Source organism: Protopterus annectens, chromosome 16.part0, assembly GCF_019279795.1.
Source record: "Protopterus annectens isolate FY-2018-M chromosome 16.part0, PAN1.0, whole genome shotgun sequence".
In the NCBI taxonomy this organism is placed as follows: domain Eukaryota; kingdom Metazoa; phylum Chordata; order Ceratodontiformes; family Protopteridae; genus Protopterus; species Protopterus annectens.
Window position 1 is genome coordinate 650,213,493 of NC_056750.1, and position 23,567 is coordinate 650,237,059.

General features: G+C 34.1%; 1 long non-coding RNA gene across 1 annotated transcript in view; it reads left to right on the plus strand.

The window, feature by feature from the left end:
• The window catches only part of LOC122790803, a 533,667-nt gene extending 524,126 nt beyond the window's left edge, over positions 1 to 9,541 (plus strand). Inside the window, exons 5-6 of the long non-coding RNA XR_006363042.1 lie at positions 6,994 to 7,052; positions 8,345 to 9,541. This is a non-coding gene — a long non-coding RNA (uncharacterized LOC122790803). The remainder of the gene's footprint in view (positions 1 to 6,993; positions 7,053 to 8,344) is intronic.
• The last annotated feature ends 14,026 nt before the right edge of the window (positions 9,542 to 23,567 follow it).

Below are 23,567 nucleotides of genomic sequence, written 5' to 3' on the forward strand. Positions count from 1 at the left end.
ACTCCTCTGGCTCCGAAGGACCAGTATGGCTCAGAGGAGGAAAAGTTGTAGCTGGTATAAGAGTCTTCAGCTCCAAAGCCAGTTGGGTTAGAGCCGATAAAATTTTTGCAAAGGTCAGTGCCTATAACAGCTTCTGCACCACATGATCCACATCCAGATCAGAAAGGCTAATAGAGGACTGAGATGAACAGGCCGAAGGTGGTACTGATTGCAATAAAGCACTCTTAGGAATTTCGGATACTAGTTCCAGGACTGGGGACCGGCTCTGAAAAAATAAGACTGTCGGTTCCAATGTCTGTGGAGCTGAAATGGATGATTTCTTAGATTTTTTTATCTCAGAAGTCTTAGAAGACTTTGCGGACTTGCTGGATCCATCTTGGTCCCTCAAAGCTTCTTGGAAGGAGGGTTTTAACAAACCTCTGTCTATTAATTTCCTCATTCTCTCCTGTAGGACTCTGGAAGAGAAAAAATGGCATATGGAGCAGCTATCCTGTAAATGCATAGCTCCTAAACAGTACACACAATTGACATGGCTGTCAGTTACAGACATCTTTTGGCCACATTTAGGGCACTTTTTAAAGCCTGACTTGGGATGCTTATCTTGGTCAGCCATTATTATATCAGACAGAAAATTACTGTCAACTACAAAAAATCCTTAACAGTAATTATCAGACAAACGCCCTTTAGAAAATTCAGGCTAAGTCACACATGACAGAAAAAAAACTCTGTGTAAAGCACAAAAGTTTAATGCTAAACAGACTATACTGTAAGAGAAGGATAGTTGCTATAAAACGCACACTAAGCCTTATCTAACTATTTTAAATACAGTCTAAACAATAAAGCTTATGTAAAGTTTTCTATAAGTTGTGACAAAAGGTCACTGACTAAGTACACTCTAATCAAAAACTCTTTAACCTAGGCCTAAAAACAAGAGGCCAACTAGAAATTTAAAGCACACCAGGGAAAGGGAATACAGTATAGCTAAACACACAAATAAGCTATAAGAGCTTTATAAAACTATCTAAAACTACCTAAAACTATCTAGATATCAAAATAAGTAAGAAATATATGAAAAAAGAAGTTTTACTGGCCCGAACTAACGAGAACCTCTGATCTGTTGCAGCAGCAAACTAGATCTGAGGTAACTCTAGGTGCATCATGGGATAGGGACTTGGCCTTGAGCTATTTAAAGAACTCAAGCTTTGCAATGGGCCAACTCTGAGCTGAGGAATCTTTACATTATCTGATTTTGAGGATCAAGTATTGTTTGTACATAAAACCCATGAAAAATATTCATTTTAGGAAAGAGTAAACATAAGAAAATGAAAATTTTAAAATATTCCCCCTAAATTTAAAAAGAAGGAAAATCAACAATTTTAGAATACTTTCAGTAAATTTGTGCAGTATTATTAATGCTGTAAGAAAGGCAGAGATACTGATACAGTGTGCTAAATGTGATGTGAATGTTATTCTATTAGATGATGCAAGGTTCCTGAAAAGTGAAGAAAGACTGCAAACAGAAAAGCTGTGGGGTAAAAAATATAATATAGAACTTAGGAAATGAACATTGTTTTAGGGTGGCTGTATTGTATAAAAAACAGTGAAAATACTACATGTGATGGTTAGGATGGGAAGGTTAACTGTTGTGGATATGAGGTAGAGAGAACATATTTATAAAATTGTAGCATGATATGCATATATAACTAGCAAGGAAAGAGAGAGCTAATCTGTTTCATCAAATATTAGACTGTGCTAGTTAACATGAAAATTATAATTGCAGGGGACGTTAATTGTGATTTCAAGGGTAAATGTAAAAAGAATGGGAAAAATGTAAAAATACAGAAAGAGATAAAATGTAGTAAATTAGCTATGTGTAACAAAAGTCAATGGACTTATAGAAAGAGGGCACTTGGATAGGAAATTGATTTCAGATTATTGGATGGATTTGGGGTAGCAGATGGTGATATGGTTGTGACAAACTTTTCAGACCATTTAGCAATATGGATGGAGGTGATGGAAGAAAGGGAGTATTTTAAAACAGGAAAGGGAATAAAAAGAATAAATAATACAATTATGTGATTGGTAAAATTGCAGTTATGGAAGGAACATATAACCACATAGTGCTTTTATAAAAAATGGTGTGAATGATGGATTAAATTTAAAAAGAAGTTTAAACGTTTTTTTCCCCCAGTGGCAGGATGATGTCAGAAAGGAAGAGAAAGTAAAGTATAGGAACATTTATTGAAATTTATTAGAGAATTTAGTGAATAATAAAATAGAGTATGATGATATGGAAAAAGAAATATATATAAGAACAAATCAAGAAAAAAATAAAGCACTATTGTTTAGACAACAATATTATTCACACAGAAGAAAGGGAGGAGGTATCTGCATATTTGTATAAAATATTAAATGAAGATATTAGTATAATGAGGGAAATGAAAAATGTAAAGGGAGAAAAATGAACACGAGCAAATTATCTGTAATGTAGTATAGCATGTGGAATATATATATATATATATATATATATATATATATATATATATATATATATATATATATATATATAGGTTCCCTATTAGAAGACTGAAGATGCATTGGTCAAACTCAAAAGCCTGAAATGGCAAAATATTGAAGCGGCTTTTAAGTGAATTCTTTCCCTGGGAAAGAATTTGCTTGGCCGCTTTGTTACGTTGCCATTTTTGGCACTGTAGTGCGGTCTCAGAATTGGAATATTTAAGTAGTGTGGGTGTGGGGGGGTTGGGGGCAAAGCCCCTCCATTTAATGTAATGTTTAAAGTGTTTTGTTTTATTTTTATTTTTTGTTGGAAGAGCGATTTTTCTCCCTAAGAAAAAAATCACTGTTCTGATAGTTTGAAATTGTAAGCTTTCACTTACATAGGATCAGTTAATCACTGTTCACTTTTTTAGGCGTTCGGTGATCTAATATAGACCCTATATATATATATATATATATATATATATATATATATGTGTGTGTGTGTGTGTGTGTGTGTGTGTGTGTGTGTGTGTGTGTGTGTGTGTGTGTGTGTGTAAAAATAAGGGAAAATAAGAGAGAATGGAAAGTAAACATAATCCAGAATGAGTTAAGGAAGAACATGAAAAAATGATTACTATTAGTGAATTGGCTGAAGTACTTAGAAAAATAAATGTTAATTCAGTATCAGTTCCAGATAGTATAGGGTATGGAATGTACAAGAAATGAAAGGATTGGCAAATAGAGCACTTTTTAAATGTACCGAATAAATGGTTGAAGGAAGGTCTTCTTTGGGATATTAAAATTTATATGGAAGAAAGATGACAAGAGTGAATAAAAAAATGGGGACCCATCACAGTAAATAAGGGAATTTATAACATTTTTATGAGAATAATTCAAAAGATAGAGAAATGAAGGATCATGGATATTGTGAAAGAAAGTGTATATGGTATAAAAGGGAAGGGATGTCAAGGATTGTTACTTGTTGCAAGAAAAATGTAGATACTCTTGTGGATGATATTATAAGTAGAACAGAAGATGTGAAACTTAAGGTAGATGATGTCAACAGAAGATTTGATACAGTAGGATATGATGCTTTGTGGGTTATTATGGAGAAGTATGAATTAGGTAATAGAATGTATATCAACATATCAAAATAATAGATTTAGAGCATTATTGAAATTATGGCTAAGTAAAGAAATATGCATAACGTGTGGTATAAGACAAGGATGTCCCTTGAGTGGAATATTGTTTGCACTAGTAATTAATGTGATAGTGAGCAAAGTAGCTCATAAAATTAAAAAAATGCTAGATACATCATGGAAAAGAAGGTGGTGATTCCAGTAATTTTGATATATGTAGACAATATAATTGTAGTTATGAAACAACTGGCAGGTTAAAAAACAAATAAAAATGTGTCTTCTAAGAAGGATATATATCTTAGCATTCCAAAAAAGCTTTATCTGGTGAATTCAGTATTAACAGGGAAAATAGAATATATGTCAAATGTTTATATGATCCCAGAAAAAAAATGAAATTGTTTAACTGGTGTTTTCTTTCATGTGGGGTTCAAGATTAAACCCAGTGAAAAGAGATGTGTTGTACATGACTGAAGATGAAGGAGGATTGGGATTATTAAATCCAGTTGTTTATTCTGCTTCTTTAAACTTGTACAGAGTATTAAAGTTGTGAAAGAAAGATAATGAAAAACTGATAGTGAGAATCTTTAAATACGAGTACAAAACATTCTGGGAGATGAGAATAAGAAAAAGAGAAAGAATATATAAATGAAGAAGTTAAAAATTATCAAGAAAAAATACTAACATGGAAAATAAAAAATAGATGATATTGATGGTATAGAGAAAGATAGAAGGATGTGGCATAATAATGTAATGAAGCAATAGTATTATTTAAATCCATGCAAACATTTACCAGAACAAGTGATTAAAGCCATTAAAGTAAGGAAAACGTAGTGTAAGATAACACAGTGTCAATATTTCCTAAGGAGGCTGATAAAGAATAGCTGCCATTAAAGGGGAAAAAGACATATAAAAAGAAAGTTGAAATACTTTGTTTATTTTGCAGGGAGGAATAGACAACAGAATTTTTTTTTGAAATGTAAAAGATTCATGAAAGTCGGAAAAAAGTTGTGTGAAGAAATATGTTTTGAGAATATTAAGGACATAAACAATATACCCGGTTCGATTCTCAGCTAGGGTGCCTTCTGTGTTAAGTCTGCATGTCGTCCTCTGGGTGCTCTGCTTTCCTCCCACATTGCAAAGGCATACCATAGGTGGATTGGTCACTCTCAACAGGCGATAGGTGTGTGTGTGAAACGTCTATATATGTGCCGGTAAATATTTACATTTTGTAAATAATGTTTTGATGTTGTGTTAAATAAAGGACCACTACTCTTTTAGATAGGTGCTATGGGATCTTTTACATCTACATGAGGTACCACCAACTCAAGCAGTTGGAACCTCAGTTTAAATTCTCATCTAAAGGACAAATGAGGTTTGGCAACAAACCAAGTTGTCCAGGAACATCTGCAGAAGGGGGTTAGATAAATATATTAGTGGGAATTAAGAGAGTTGGGGTGATGAAAGGATTAAATATAAGGAGGGATAATTGGGAGGAAATGAGGTAAGGATGGGGAGGGGCTTAAGGGGTTTAGACAAGTGTAGCTGAGTACGTAATCACATTTTGGAGTGAACTTGCTATATGGCAAGCTTATGTTCGGGATGACCTGTGAGTATGGTGATGTACAGGTAGGCCTTGCGTTAAGGGTAGTACATAGAGATGAGGTGGTTAATGTTTGTGTTATAATTTCATATATATATATAATTTTTTTTCCTTCCTCTGGATTCGTTGACTTGTTTCATGTGATGGTGGGCGGTTGGTTTGTTGGATGGTTTTGAATGAGTTATTGGGACTGAGTGGCTGTTATGTTGCTTTAGGGCAAGTTGTGCAACTTAACTTTTAAATATGGTGATGTTGTGCCAGGTTTTGGTAAGACTGTTTTATTCTTTGATCTTTTCTCCTTGGTGGGTTTAGGATATCTTCATATGGCTATTGTCTTAGTTTGGTCGTCGGGGTAGTAACCTGGTTACATACACTCAGTATTATGTAGGGTTGTGGACAAAAGAAAAGTTTTAATGGTCCTGTTCTTCCTAGTGGTTAGGATGCGTTGATCGATTAGAGGGCTTTTTTTCCAGGACAGCCTTTCGTGGTAGATAGCAGCGATTTCAACTGCCACGATTAATGTACCTGGTAATAGCAAGTTGCACGGGCTGGGAGGCATGGTTACCCTCAGCGCATGCGCGGTGGAGCCCGGTGGCAGCTGTAAAATATAATCCATAAAAGCTAACTGCGGCCGAGCTGTGAATTTGTTAATGACAGTGTGTTTCATGGTGGGGTGCTTTCATGTCGATGGTTGCTGGCTTTGCTTAGTGAGGCAGGCTCATGATTTCGTGACAAAGAAAAAAGAAACAAAAACGGAAACAGCACATTTGATGGCTCTTTTTGAGGTGTGTGAGAACACTGAGTGAGGGTTACTCTTGTTAGGCAGATTGCAGCCATCATGGATCCTTTTCAGATGTTCTTTATCACAGAAGCCAATGATGCACTCATTTCATGTGTCTCTGATTTCACAACATATCCTTGTTTTGACTCTTAGTTTTGCTCTACTTCTCGAAAATGTAAAATTTTTTGTTAAACCATTTTAGCGAATTAAAGTAGTATTTATAAACAACCCTGGCACTGGGCCTTTGACCCACAGAATTCTTGAGCAAAGAAAATGAGGGGCACCATGGAGTATGTATTTGGGAAGTGGGCAAGAGTATAATCAAATACTGCACGCGTTCTCTTTGATATAAAAACAGGCAGCAAAAATGGACAGCATTACATAGTGTTTGCAGTCCCACTCTTTTGCCTCACACAAAAATATCACAATTTCTGGGACCTGAATTTCAGGGAACTTAAAATGTTAGAAGAACAGTTTTTGTGTTACCTTGCATTTCCAGGTTTCTTGCCCAAAGAGGTTGAGGGGTCGGTACCTTATGTTTGCAGCAAGTACTTAATAAAATCAGGTAGTTCTGGAGGATAAATCCTACTAAGATTAACAATAAATGTTTAAATGCATTTTCTGTGTTTGCATAGTATAATGACTGATTCCAAACACAGAAGACCGCTGCCATGGATGATACCAAGGTATTAATATCAGCCAGTATAAACATATCAGTAAATTCCAACCTCATAAATGAGTTAATATTTGGTTGTATATCATATGTATCAGACATATCCTCTAATTTGCTTTATTAAAGGTTTTACAATATAAGTAATTTAGATGCTGGCTCTGTAATAAATCAGGTTTGACAGACATCTGACAAAGGAATGTGGATTTAATAAGGGCTTTCAAGGGGTGGGAAGGTTGTCTTTGAAGATGTCTTTGAATGTGCATTATGTATTTTAGATGACTTATGTGTCTTTTTCTTGCAGATGGGGGTTTTGATTGCTGGAACCTACATGAGGAATGCTGCTGCTATAATTTGGAATAGGTGGGTATAAGGTGGAACTTTTCTTTGCATTTTAGAGGATTTACTTTTGTCCTTTTCTTGTAGATGGTGGTGTGATGGATGTATCAGTTTTCGCAGATGATGGAAGCAGTGGTGAGCGACGAGGTTACACATGGGGGAGCAAAACTGGGCAATAGTTACTGGCTGAAGTTAGTGGATTTCAAAGGTATGGTTGCAGCAGGTTGTTGAGTTTTGGTAGAGGCTTTGCATTGCTCATTGGGACTTACAGTGGTTGCAAATGGGATAGGAAGGTTGGCCCATAATCTTAAGGGGGATGGGTCTGTGGCTTGTCATGCAGACATGTAGGATGACTGGAGAAAGGATGTGGGTCTTTGTAGTGTTATCAATTTAGCGGACATAGTTTTGCATAGGAATCCGGGCAGTTGGGGTCCATTTTGCATACCAGGTTAAGGTTAGAGAGTAGCATGTGGATTATTTCTCTGGTGCCTTGGGTGTGCATCAAAGGGATATGTGAGTTTTAAAGTTATATGGATTAAGCAGGACATGGTTTTGGATTTCCTAACAGTTATTACAGGGTTGCTTTTATACCTGGACTGGTTTATTGTACAGATTGTCACAGGAGGTATAGAATCTGCATCATATTTCTGGTTCATTTAATACAGCTGTGGTTTGCTGGCAAATCACTCATGAATTATTAGAGATCACAGCCAGAGAATGACAGACATTTGAGTTTTTAATTTCAAAGTTAATCGGTTGTACAATCTGTTCTATTAACCGTTTCAGTATGTTAGAGCAATATTGAAAGTTGTTCCTGTTTTCTGTGCATTTGTATTCAATGTTAAAAGGAGCAGCAGCTGTTGGCCAAAGGTAAGGGGATTTCAATGGTAATGGATTATGTGCTGGTGGAAGTTTGGGTTCCTGCACTGGGCATGATGAGGTTACAGATAATTCATTTTATTTAGTGCTCATTAAGGTACTTCACTGTTAGTGGGGTTCAGGTAGGTGGGGGAAGCACAGCAATCTTAGGATCATAGGAAGTTACTAGGCTGCTGGCTCTAGGGTGCTTATAAGCTAGACAAGTTCAGCTCTTATTTCTGCATGTGACACCTATCACTCTTGTCCAAGAAGATATGATTCATAACATTTTATATTTATAAAAAGAAAGCAGAGGGGGACTGGTTCCATGCTTTTGTTCAGAGTTTGCAAACACTTGATGGGGGGGGGGGGGTGGCATGGTCCTTGTCAGTGCCTCCATGTTGAGTAATTCTTGGTATGTGTGCACATAGAATTTATTGTTTTTCTTTTCTTTGCAGATTGCTGAAGTGCAGAAGGCATCATGCAGTGGCTGGAAAAGTGGATCTGAAAGGTGATGCTTTTTGATGGGATGGATGGCCTTGCCGCTGGAATGGAGCACAATGAGGGTCCGAGTAATCACCTTATTAGGTGCTTAATAGTCTGTGTGGTTTGGGAGTAGTTGGGGTACTGATGTTGAGGAGGTAGTATGATGGCATCAGGAATTTTGAATAATTATAAGGTTGAGGTTCTTAGTGGTTCACTACCTACATAAGAATGGATTTAGGGGGTTGAATACCAGTAGGTTGGGATCCATGTATTGGTGGGTGGGGTTTGCTTGGCATCAACAGTGGTTACAGTGGGGATGCAGAGCTTTGGAGCACCTGTTATAATTAGGCTTATGGTATTCCTTCGCCACAGAGATTCAAAGGTAATACAAAGAAAGGAAAGTTCTGGTGTGGAGTCAAACCCAAAGTTACAGGTTGCTCAGTTTGGGAGCTTATTTGGGGGGTTGGTTTGGGATTGGACGTCAAGAAGGAAGGATATCGGGGGGGATGTGGAAGATATCTTTGGTTGTGGGGTAGGTTTTGGTAAGGGAGGTTCAGGGGAATATAGTTTGTGCCATTTATATGATGGAGGTATTTGTCATTTAGAGGGTGGGTTGTTTTTTTTTTTTTGGGCAGCATCTTAGCCCGGTTATGGTGTTTTGGTTTATACTGCATAGCTGGATTCTGAAAGGAAGTTTCAAGCTTGTTACATCCATTGGGGGAAACAGGGTCGCAGCTAGGCATGATGATAGGAATTGGTTTGGTGTGGTTTTGCGTGGCTTTGGGTTTGTGGGGTTGCCTTTGGGGTGTAATGTTTTCAGGACTCTTTATGATATAGTACTGATAGTGAGTGGAAATGAGATTTCAGTTAAGATACAGAGGTTATGCAGAGTTATGGTTAGTTAGCATTGGGAGGGATCACTGGATTATTCTAATCATTTATTTAATTGATAGTCTTTGATATTTATATGGCAGGATGTTTGGTTGATGACAAGGAACCTTTCTGTTTTTTTGGGGAGGCTGTACACCGAGGTAAGGCAGTTCAGTTGGGTTGTTAGACCCTGGAAAGTCTGGTAGGAGAGGGGGGAGCAGCCTAGTCAGGCTGGTGGGTGGAGAAGAGGGACAGGCTTGCCCTCTTCTGTTCCCCCTCTGGTGTTTGGATGTTCATTTCAAGGAGTTGGGAAAGGAAAGTGAGCAAGTGGGGGCTGCTTGTTAAATAAATAAGCAAGTGGAGGAAAGGATGCTGCTTATTTGGCTGGAAGTGTCATTCAATAAATGGTGTATGAAGTGAGTTGGGGACGCTGCTTTACAAGTAAAGTAAGCAAGTTGATGTATGGACGCTGCTTACTGGGGCAGGATAAGTAGGTACGCTGTCCTGATTAACATTACATGGATGTTTATGTTGTAATTAAATCAAATGTACTATGTTCAGTTGTAATTAATAAATGTTGGTTATCAAAGCTATGTTATGGAAGTTTAATAAAGGTCGTCAAATGTCATTCAGTGTGATGTGTTTTTTGAATGGGACCGGGACAAAATGTTTTAGAACATACAAAGTATTAATCACAGATAATGTTTTCTTACCCATGCTTATTGCTGCAGGTCTTTTGATATTAAAAGTATATTTCTTTGCCTTAAGCCCAGCATTGGAGTGTCCCTGGGCTGTACTAGACTCAGTACTGCTCAAACATTCATGCTGAGCACCTCTGAGAATATTTTCAGTGAATCTGCACAAGGAACAATTGAATATCTACACATCTTTTCTCTGTATGTCTTAAACATGTTCAAGTGACTAATCTGACTGTATACTGAATATTTGTTGCTAACTGACACAAAAGTACATTTTGTTTGCATCATCAATTAAGGCACTGGTGCTTTTCTGTGTTCTGTCAAAAACTGCATGAATTATCTTTTCTGTGCCAGATGTAGCACAAGCATATATACCAGTTTATTTTGATGCTTTATTCAGGGTTGTTAGGACACTTTTTGAAATAGTATCTTATGGTTTTACATTTGTATTCATACTCTGGCAAAATACAACCCAAAATATGAATTTATATTTGTATTCATACTCTAGCAAAATATAACCCAAAATATGAATTTATATTCTGAACATGACCACAAGTACACATACTTAATTCACTTTATTGTTTAAGTTCAGTGTCATAAAAGCAGATTTTGCCTTTACGTTGCACCCTGGAGCAGATGCTAACTTAGATATAACTGTTTTGTCCCTAATCCTTTGCTTTTTTGTCCATTAATTTCCCTTGCTATCATAGATTACATGCACAGTCTCATTTTGACCAATACTATGTGCACTGGCACTGTGCCAAGCATGCATTATATTAAATGAATGCTGTTTTATAGTGCCAGCAATCATTTTGGCTTTACAAATTGTAATCTGCTCTTTTGTCTCCAAAACATTAATAGCTTGCTGTTGCATTTGATTCCATTTCTTGCACACTTTGAAAAATTAACCACTGTCCTCACAAACCTTACAGATTTGATTAGATCCTTTATATCATATATTTTTTATGTATGTAACAACAATGTTCATAGGTTCATTGTTATATAATAAGCTAGTTATCAACAGGGCCTTTATAAGCCTAGCTGAGCAATCCAACGCAGTTATGTCCCTATGTATTATGGATGTTTATTAGGAGGGATATGTTAATTAGGAAGTTTCAATAGGTTATGGGGGTATATTTGTTTGGGCAATTCTGTCTGCCTCTGTCTATTGGAGGTATAGGGTTAGGGATGGACTCTGCTTCACATGGATGAGGAGCCTAATCCAGAGGACAGGGATCCGCTGATACATTTATCTGTATCAACAACATGTCTTCTTTATGTTACAAGCAAAATTTAAATCCATGGCTCTAGTGGTTCTGATACTGTTCATTTTGTGTAAAACGTCCATCAAAGCTAGATCTGAGGATGCCTGTAAGCCAGACATAGATCAACTTTCAGTAACTCATAGGAGGCAGATTATAGAGATAGGGCTTTAAGGCAATCCATATAGGGCAGTGTGTAGAATTATTATTAAGTAGAGAAAACATTTTCTACTATGCAATATTTCCTTAAAAATATTTTTCATTGTTTCAGTTTTATAACCTCAGTTAACAATCATATGCTCAGTCTGTGCCATTTCTTCTTGAAAATGTCATCAAAAGATTCTAGCCTGGAAAAATGTATAGCTTGTTGTTCAGTTATGTTCACCTTACTTAAAACTTGGATGTCAGTTTTCATTGTTTGTCAATATGGCATTTTGAGGAGAATATATCCTATTGCTATCTAAGGTTTTCCTTTTTAAATACCTTGATGCATATTTGATGGATAAAAAATGGCTTCTTAAGGACACATTCCTCTGTAGAGACTGTTCTATATGTTTGGCATATACTAATGGCAATATATATATATATATATATATATATATATATATATATATATATATATATGGGATCGGTACTGATCCCTGAAGGAACTTTTCACCGAAGCACAAAGAGCCAGGCATACTTCCACGAAAGTGCTTTTTACTGAAAAAGAACTTTCACGGAAGTATGTCTGCTGATAGAGGGAGTCGTGGGGGAATGACTGTTGCGGAGATCGTACTACAGTGCGGATAAGGGAATATTCCCTTTTCCTCACTGTAGTGCGATTTTGGAGTGAGAATATTAAAGTGGAGGGTTGTGGGGGGTGTAGGGGGGCTTGCCCCCCTGCATAAAAATAGATTTATTGTTTATTTGTTTCTTTTTTTAACGCACTTTAACGAAAGTGATTTTTCAATGAAAGTGCTTTTGTTAAAGTGTGTTCGGTGATTGTGGATTCGGACTATTGAACTTTCGTTCAATAGTCCTAGATCCATATATGTGTGTATATATATATATATATATATATATATATATATACATGCACACACATACACACATGTACACCCAGATTTATTTATAGGACAGACAGGAACCTCAATGAATGGTTTTGGGGGGGGGGCAGGTCAAACAGATTGCACCTAAGACAGGAATAATGGAAAAAAGAAATGCTCGCTGCCAAACTTCAAAAACTCCACAGACAAATCACTCTATTAAAAATGTTTATTCATAAACAAAAAATTAAAATAATTGAGCACTTTCGTCCACACAACGTCAACTTCTTCAGAGTCTAAGTCCATAATCACAGAAGCAGAATTTAAATACCCACATCAAGGCATTCATTGTAGGAAATTACATAGCTAACTGAATGTTCCATTCTTTAAAGAACCAGACCACACATAAAAATGGGAGGAGCAGAGAAATTGAATGAATAAATGTGCATCACATAAAAAAATTAATTATTTGGACACCTTAATTGCACATACCCATCAAGGATTTAAATCACAGATTTATAGGAAACCCACATTTAGCAGTCCTTACTTGGATTTTACAAGTTATCATACTTTGTGTTATAAGAAGAGTCTCGATAAAGGGCAATGCTCTCACATTGCCAGAATGGCATCTCATTATGAGGACTTAAGATATGAATTGAATATTGTGATCAAGATGTTTTTGGCTAGGGGTTATTCTTTTTCCTTAGTTAAGGATATTAGAAATTATGTTCAAGCTGAGTGTATTAGGAAATATAAACCCCATTTATGTATCAGAATAGAGAATGTCATTTGTGGAGATGAAAGGGTTAATTATGAAAGAGCATTAGTTGTGCATTTTAGTCCCCATACAGCATAAATTAAAATATACTGAATAAAAATTGGAATATATTGAAGTTTAATCCTGGCGTTTCTCAATTATTGGGAACAGAACCCAGATTTATTTATAGGACAGGCAGGAACCTCAAAGAATGTTTTTTTTTTTTTTTTGGGGGGGGCAGGCAGGTCTTATTAAACAGATTGCACCTAAGACAGGAATGATGGAATGTGGAGCTTGTCCACAATGTTGTTATATTTTAGAATAAAGGATTTTAGTTTTGGATAACTATTCTCATTCCAAAATTGGTGAAAGGCAGTTGTTTTTCTAAATTTGTGGTTTACCTTTCAAAATGTTTAAGGTGCCCCACATTTTACATAGGCAAAACTGAGAGAAACCTTCAAAAACGTATTTATGAACATTTTTACAATATTATGAACAGAACTGAAAATAATGCTTTATTTAAACACTCATTAAGTTGCCCTGACTTTAAGAAATTTAGGTTTGCTATACTGGAAAGGTTCAACATTAGTACTAGAGGTGAGAACCCTAAAACAATATTAGAGTCAAAAGAAGTAAAATGGCAGCTGATGCTTCAAGTCATACAGTCACTGGGGATCAATGAAAATATTCAGCCCTTATTGATAATGACATCTCAGATAATGTGCTATTTTTATATTTATTTATTTAACATTATGGAATTTTTTATATGAAAGTACTTTTAGCAATTTGGTGGGATTGGATTTTTGTTTTGTGAATTTTATATTTTTCAGTTTGACATTGAGTTGGTTTTAATATGTTTATATAATAGGTTTTCACAATCTGCATTTTTATGTGATATACATTTATTCAATCAATTTCTCTGCTTATTCTGTTTATTTGGGTGACCTTTTTTTTTAACGAATGGAATATTCAATCAGCTATGTAATTTCCTACAATTAATGTCTTGATGCTGGTATTTAAATGCCGCTTCTCTGATTATAGACTTAGATTCTGAAGAAGTCTATGTTGTATGGAAAAAAGTGCTCAATTATTTTAATTTTTTTATATTTTTGAATAAACATTTTTTTTTTACTCAACAAATTTTTATTTTGTTTTTTAAAGAAAAAAAAACAGTACATTTAGATTACAATTCAATAATAATGAAAGGAACAATAACATTATTTACAATATTTACAAGTGACCCAAAGAAGAAAATAAAACAATAATAATTAATAAAAAATCCAAAGAAGAAGAGAAAAAAAAAAGAAAACATCTAGTAAATGAATTCTTATCTCTTATTGTTGAATAAACATTTTTAATGGAAGGATTTGTCTGTGGACTTGAAGTATGGCAACAAGCATTTCTTTTCCATTTTATTTTAGTTGTTTGGTAATGCTCTACATGTCTTTCATGCTTATATATATATATATATATATATATATATATATATATATATATATATATATATATATATATATATATATATATATATATACACACACACACACACACACACACACACACACACACACACACACTATATAAATATATATATATATATATATATATATATATATATATATATATATATATATATATATATATGGCATTCTCCATTTCACTCTTTTGGCACTTTGCTGTTCTCGTTCTTCAACATATATGTGTCGATGAACATGTATTCATGAAAGACAGCTTTCGTAATTCTGATATAGACCCATTTATATATTTATATTTAAAATTTATTTATTTATTTTACATTTGTTTACTGGGAAAAGTCCTCCTTGGTCAAAAGATCTGGTTTTCAGTGGAGTACCAGAGAGGAAAACTGTAACTTACAGACAATTATGTACATATATATTACTACAGCTTAGCTTTATACTGTGGATAGTTGGTTTAAGCACATTTGGAGAAACATACGTCCAAGCATTTTAGCTTCACATTAAAACAGTCATGTATATACAAATAATACATTCTTTTTTCATTAACTTTGAAGATAAGTATATTACATTCATATATATATATATATATATATATATATATATATATATATATATATATATATATATATATATATATATATATATATATATATATATATACTAGGTAAGTATGCATGCCAAACAGCAAGCACGGTATATGAAATGAAATGAGATGCTTTTATCCTTTATTCTGCTTTGCATTCATCTTAATGTTGTTGAAATTAAGCTTTTTATAAGTTTTATGTTTTCAGAGAATGGCCAGACTACCCACTTTTCTGTATTGATGATCCCATAAAACAATGAAACATGTCATGTGTTCAGTTAGTGAAGTTTGCCTTTATTGGTCTGAATGCATCAATAAAGAATTTTAAAAAGTAAAATGTCAGTTGGGATTCAAAAGCACTTGTATGTCCTTAAGGACTCATTTTCATATATCCCATGAGCCTCCATTCAAGGATGTTCAAGGTATTACACACTGGAGCTTCTGTACTGCCTGTGTCTTTTTTTCTGACAAGGCTTTTTACTGTGACTGATTTACCTGGTGTTTTGTTTATTTATTCTATGTAGATGAGATGGTGTATGAAATGTAGCATGTAGAAACATTTGAAATATATCAGAAGCAGAAATATGGTTATTACAACTGCTGTTCATTTTTTCTGAAAAAAAAGTAAGTTGGCTGGGTATTTCACAAGCTACTACTTAAAAAATTGTGTTGGAGATAGAAGTGGTAGAACTTGTAACCAATTATTAGAATAAAAGAAAGACTAGCAATATTGAAGTATAGTACATTTGCTTCTGTACCTCTCAGATATGTTAAAGAATTAGGGAAAGAGCAAAACACAAAGGCCCAAATTAAAGGACAATTTTGAAAAAATGCTCTAATTCACTTAAAAGGTTAATAAAACAACAGCATTTGCATCAATATGAATTTTCTGAACAATAAAAAGCCTGATATTTGAATATCTGACATTACTGACTAACTTAAGTGCTCAGTGATTTATCAGAAAATCAAAATAAAAAAATACAAGGGACAGAGCAAATATATGAAGCAAATTCAGGGGCATTCTTCAGAATCAGGGACATCTGAGAGGTATGCCTGCACCCTATGAGATCAGTTTGGAATGCAATTGTATGATGTTCATTCTTAGACTGATGCAAAGCTTTCTATTGGTGTTTGCTTTAATTGTATTTGTTACTTTTTTACTCTCTTACCTAAAAGGCAGAAGCTGAAGATCCACAGGAGTAAACTTTGTTAGGAGCTGTTACATGCTGCCATAATTTATTACTTTTGTGGTAGTAATTGTTTATTAATGTAAATTAAAAACAGATTGATAAAAATAAAGTTAAGTTGAGAGATAGTGTTGCCTGAGAAACAGAAGATGAGTGAGAGGAAAGATATGATTTGAGTGTAAAGGGGCATTTGTTTCTATAACCAGCTCCTAAGGGAAGGTGGCTGAACAGACAGCAAAGTTCTGCTTAATAAGGTGGACTCATTGGTAATACTAGTATACTTTCTAAAATACTAGCCATTGAAAGGTTTGCCCAGTGAACAGATGGCAAAGGCTAAATATAACCTCTACATTGGGTATGTGACTATTATTCACATATATTGATGGTAAGTTTTGCAATGGCAAAGGATATTAACTGATTTTTATAAACTTATAACTAATCGTAAAACTAAATATATCTTATTAATCATCACTTACATCAAGTGTTGCCAGTATTATTATTATTTTGTAAAATATGTATTATATTTTAATTAACTTTAACTTTAAATAAATTAATTGAATATTCTAGTATGTGATGAAGGTTAACCCTAAGAAAATACAAGTTTAAGTAGTATATAGTACTTTATTAATAAGTTAAGAAAAGTAATTTAAATTAATACATATAATGAGGTGCTCCCCTTAATTAATTATTGATTTTTTATTATTTTTGATATCAAAATGCAACATATTTCTGCATCCATTTAGCAAATTATTGAATGGTATAGATACATTTTTTCTTTATTATTCATCATATTAAAGATATTTAATTTTATTAGGACTGCTATTCACGTGTGAAAGTTTGAGAGTTATAGTGTCTGTATATATTCTCTTAGTCTGTTTGCTAACAAGAGAGAGATTATTTGTATTAAGGAAATTCAAAAAAATGTTTCTTAAACTATTAATCAATATAGGAAGTCAAGAGAGAGTCACAGATAAGACTGTAGGTTTTTATAATATCCATGATTCTTACAGAATATTTTTCTTCTTTATTGAACAATAATTCAGTTATATTACAGGATATGTTTTGAAAGATATAGCTATATCAGACTAGACTAAAAGAATGTGGTAAATGAAAGCAAAGTAACAGCCTGATAAAAGAACCATAGGAAAAATTTAAATGTGAGTTATAACTGGAATATGGAGAAGTGCGAACCATTCCAAAGGAAAATCATTGTGAAGAGTGTTTGAAGTGAAGAACTGAAGAAAAGATTGCATAAAAGCAAAACAATGAACTACAGTTAGAACACAGTGACATTGTTATGGAATAATAATTTGGAATTAAATTATTATACGAGGAGACTTTCTAATTTTTATTGAACTTTGTTGTGTTATAGAGTAAGCAAAATAAAAGCATAAATAATAATTGACAAAGTATTAGAGAAAGCTTCATTGTACAGTATAAATGTTCAGTTTTATTTAGGGAAATAATTAGATATCAGTATTTTAGTATAAATATAAGAATTATAAGGCAATTTTTTCCACTGTAAAACAAAGGTTTAGGATGAAATCTGAATGTAGAGACAAAACAGCTACGCTACAGGCTAACTTAATTTCTTTTTTATATAACTGTTTTTATTTTCTTAAATACATCAATCATCAATATTCTTTGTGGTTAACATAGCATGATTAGCATGTCTGGTATGTTCAGTTCACATCACTCATCAGAAAAATTCTCTATATATGAAAAATCTTCTTCCTTGTGCTTTCAACGTCATCAATCGACCATTCTTTACCAGGTGGTATCATGTCCCAGCTTCACCTGCACATCTCAACGTCACCTCATCAGAATGAACAACAGAGGATGAGGAAATCTAGTATCATTTTTACAATCACATGTACCTTTCAAATGCAGTTAACAGCACAATCGTTTTCACTTAATAATACAAAAGTGGCAAGATTTTTATATTCATTTCACAACACACATAAACCGTATGTTTTATATAATACGTGTCTGCAGATAATTATGTCCCCAACAGGACAAGGCAATTCTAGCTGTATACCTTTAACGACACAAAAGGGAGGCGGGTACCCTTTCAATCTTCAAGACATTCCCCTTCTGTTAAACATTTTGACTCATATATGCCACCAAACAAAACTAAAGTATACCAGAGGAGAAAAGGAATCACAGCTTCTTTCCTTTTAACGAATTTATTGACGAAATCACAGCAGTACACTCCAGCACAACAAAGTCCCAGATAGTTGAACTTCAATACCATAAAAACACTGCACACATAAACGCTATGTCTCCACACTTGCGTTTTTGTTTAACTCACTTCCTCAGATGTGAATGAATACTGAATGCAAATACAATTCAACTTTATATACATTTGTTAATTGGATAATTTAAATTCATTATCTGTAATTAAAAACCTTGGCTGGTCATAATAAAAAATCATCACTTGTCCATACTATTTTTTTTCTATATGCTACTTCAAAAACATACTTGGTTTCAAATCAATATTATATCTTCCCTTTCTAACAAGTTAGTCATTCCTTGTTCTAAACCATGACTTAATATATGACTCATATATGCCCCTTAAAATTTAAATGACAGACACTGAAAAATGTCCTCCACTTGTATATTTGTTTAGATCTAGCTTTCATCTTGCACATTTTATTTCACTGGACACTGCAGCATGACACTTGAACACTGGACTGTATGATACATTATTGGATAAAGAAGTTAAATAGGTGAAAAAAGATTATGAAGAAGCAGTTGGGGAGCTATTGGTAGAGATTCTACTGAATACTGTCACATGATGACATGATGGTTCATGGAAGGATCTGGGAAAGATGTTGGAAAACAACATTATATACAAAAATAATACTGACAGAGGAAGAAGAGGTTATACAAACTGGCAATCAGAAGTGGTTTAATTGGAATATTAATCATGTGGCACATAAATGGTTAACTAAAGCCATTAAGAAGAGGAGGTTGTAGAATATTTGCATGAAAAATAAGCAAGTTAAGTATGGATGTTATGTTATTTCTCTAAATGTAATAAAGCTGTGAAGAATGTCTTAAAGATGGAGACATACATTATTATAGTGATAGTAAAAGCACAGTAAGGATGAGGCAAATGCTATTATAAAAAGCTTTTTACAAAGTAAATTGTAATGCAAAATGGCATGGTCTTTTCATTAAAATGCAGATATAATGTAAAAAATATAGATATGTTTATTTTATTAAGAAGAATGAAAGTGTGCCTGGTAGAACTCAAAGTATTTGTTTTAGATGCATAGGACAGAACACAGAAAAGCACCCGTGCCTTAACTGATGATGCAAACCAAATGTACGATGGGGAATAATCTATAAGACAAGTTAGAAAGGCTGTCCAAGTGGGCAGAAAGGTGGTAGTTGTGATTCAGTGCAGACATGTGCAAAGTGTTTCACTTAAGGCACAGCAAACTTGGTGTGAAGTATTATTTGAGGGAGTAGAATTGTTAGTCATGAAGGAGAAAAATAATCTGGGAGTGCTGATCATACCTACTCAGAAGTAGAAGAAGAAGAAAGAGACAACAGCAAGCAGAATCCAGTGGAGAATAACTCCTGTTGTAAACAAGTAATGGTATTACACCCAGTCATGGTCAAGCCTAACCACAAGTACCATGTATAGTTATGTTGGCCATACAAGGACAAGATCAACAGATTGGTGGAAGGAGTCCAGAAGAAAGCCACCATAAGTGTGTGTTGAATGGAGGGAAAAAGAAAGTGTCCAGAGATCAGAGCACCAGGAATTATTCTCCCTGGAGGTTAAAAGAGCTGTAGGGAAAGTGATGTAGGTGTATATTATTATGCAAGGAAAATGTAAAGGAGTCATTCATAAAAGGAAAATCAGGGGTCAGAGAAAGAGAGCGGAAGTAGAGAGTTGTAGGGATTGGTTACTCCTTGGATTTGTACAAGTACTTTTTCTCAGAAAAGGTTTTAAATGTAATCTTGTTGTATGCTAATGTCCCCTCTGTCCTTAAACATCAATAGCAAATGCTTGTGGCCAAAGGCCATAAAGATCATGGTACAGACTAGTCGTTATGTCAGCCTGCAGATGATTTCATCTTAACATTGTAAATATTGTAGATGTACGCAATTCCTAAATTGGTTGCATACTATGCGCAGCAGTGGTTCCTAGAACAATCGGGAAGTTTTGCTATTTTGTGCTTGTTGAGGTCAGCAGTGAATATAGAATACCTATAAACCTCAGTCCACTTCCTGCTAAATAAACTTGAACAAGTATACCAAACACAGTGAAACTTATCCTTATAGAGAACCTAACAGCCACCACTGCACTCTGTGACAGAATCCTTCCCGGCCATCTTGTAAAAACAGGCTGCAGTACCTTCTTTTCTGAAATCCCATCCATCTAGAAAGTGGTGCAACATACTTATGAAAACCAGCAAGAACAACTCACATGGTAATGCTGTTTTCAAAAAATAATGTTGGCTGAATCTGGAATAAATTAAATTCTAGCATAACAAATATCACAAATACTGATTTAAAACAACAGCAAAAAAAAAACTAAATTCATAGCTTGCTGATCAAGTGAAATGCAACTGTTAATCTTTCTGGTCATAGAATTGCACATTCTTCCTATGTGTCTGCGTACTTCAGAAACAACTACTTCTGCCCTTCTGTAAATATGTAACGTAAAAAATGTTATTTCTTCATTTTAAATCTTTTCACACTGCTTATATTAATGATGTTATTGATGTTAGGCTTATGATGTTTTTGTTACTACTGTTCATAATATTTGTAATTACCTTTTAATTGATCTGTAATACTCATAGCACTTGTACTTAACATCTCTTATGTAAAACATCATCTTTCTTTTATATTCTAACAAATCTGTCTTGATATGAAACCTGCAGCCTTTCTTCCTGGGTCCCAACCCAGTAGACTTCACAGTAATCAAACAATGTATACGTAACTAAATGCATAACGTTTTTTCATGGCTCATGGAAGGCAGTTCTACAAAGGCAGACAAGAATGGATGAGGTAGTTGGAGAACTGGTGATAGGTAGAGATAAGTCAGCTGATTTAAAGGTAACTATAACTATGAAGGAGTGCTGACAGTCTTTGCTGAAGTCAGGTATGATGCATGATGGGCTCACTATAACCTTTCAGGTCAGTCATGTAAACATGCTCATGCTTATTAGCATTTTTTTACGTAGGGGCTATTGTATATCATGATAAACTAGTTATTAAAAAAAAAAAATCGCAGTAGTGAAAAATGTAATAAACAACAATACAGTATTAGCAAAGTTGACTGCGGTGGTGGTGCTGCGGTAGCGTTGTCGCCTCACAGTAAGACATTGTCCTGTTTGATTCTCAGCTAGAGCGTCTTCTGCATGCAGACATGCGTGAATGGGCATACCTTCATTGAAGGCTGTGTGTCAGGGCTGGCAACTCGGCACGTAAAAATCTATTGCCAATCATTAGCGGACCGGAGTTCTGCTGTGGCGACCCCTAACCGGGAAAAGCTGAAAGACACAACAACAACAGTATTAGCAAAGTTAATGTTTAACTTGACACCTCCCCCCCCCCATAAAACATAACAATGATACTCAAGTTGTCTTTCTGTTACTTTATGTACCCAAGAGGTGGTTAACTGCATGAATATTAACATAATTTCTCTCCACATACCTTAATGTTTAGGAAACACACACACACACACACACACACACACACACACACACACACACACACACACACACACACACACACACACACACACACACACACTGCATACCTCTCAACCTCTTAAGAGCAAGAAATCTGAACAAATTCATAAATAAAAGTGTTACAAAGGCCAAAACATAGGAATAATTTTAAATATTGCTCTTACAAATTTAGAAAGTTGATAGAATAACAGGTTTTGCATTAGCATGAATTTTCTTTTTTTTTTTCAAAACAGGTTTATTGTTTTAACATATAAGAGAAATAGCATAACAATTTTATGCAAGTAATTAAAAATAGGTATTATTATAATATTCAACAAAACAACTAAAGTATTTACAAAGACATCCACTACAATCAGATCAATTAATTAAACTAAAATACCATGCTATTGAAATTAAAATTTGTTTAACAAATTTTGTAAATTATCCCATACAATAAAATAAGATGTTTTTCTATTTGTTCTAGTCCTAATTGTGTTTATTTCCATATGGCACACTATATTCATAACATTTTTAAATTCATTGAACGAAGGAGGTGTATCTGAAATCCAATTTCTAGTTATTATTTTCCTAGCCACTGCTAGAATAGACCATAACAAGGGAAGCTTAACCTTTTTAACACTTTGAGGTACAGGTGTGTTGAATAATATAAGAGATTTAGAAATAATGAAATTATCTGTAAAAAGAGCCTGCAAAAATTCATTAATTGACTTCCAGTATTCTTTCAATTTTATACAGTCATAAAACATATGAACCCAGTCAGCATTAATTTCTACGTTACATCTCTTACATAGATTATCTTTATTATTTATTTTATTCATCATCAAAGGTGTATAAAAAGATCTATGTAAAATTTCCATGTATAAAGTCTCCAGACAATGGAAGACGTAGTTCTATAAGCAGATTCCAATATATATTGTTTATCTTGTTGATTTGGTGGGTCCCCATTAATAGAAGTGAAATAATTCCAGTATGAATCTACACTGTAAAAAGTTTCTTGTCTGATAACTTTATGTATGTATGAAAGTTTACCTTTATCAGAAACTTTATGTTGTAAATTTAATATCAAGTAATCAATCAGTGTTGGAATAGATTCTTTAACAGTTATAGACATTAAATCTATTTTATTAATGAGATGTTGTCTAAAGGTCTGAACCTCTAACCAGCAAGTTTCTCTTAGATCAAATTCTTGTTTTAAGAAATCTAGATTTTTAACTTTATTATCAGATATCAACTGATACCAGTACTTTAGATCATTATCTATAGCTAAATGAGTTCCTTCAGAAGTAGATGACAAAAGCATACCCTGAGTATACATTATAGGAAATACAATAAAATTCCATTCCCTATACTTAGGGTGCATGAATATAAAGTTACGATAACTAATAATAATATTTAATGGGTAACAAACCATATGTTTAGGTGTAATAGGTGAAGTACAAAATTCCTTTAGTAACCATAACATGGAGTTATTTACAATCATATTTTTATGTGTTAAGGAGATTTTCATGAAGTGTATACTAATTAGCTCCCAATAATCTTTCCATTTTGTGACATATGACTGATCTATTAATAAAGTAATAACTTTTACAATAGAAGAGATAGTATATAAATTAAAGTC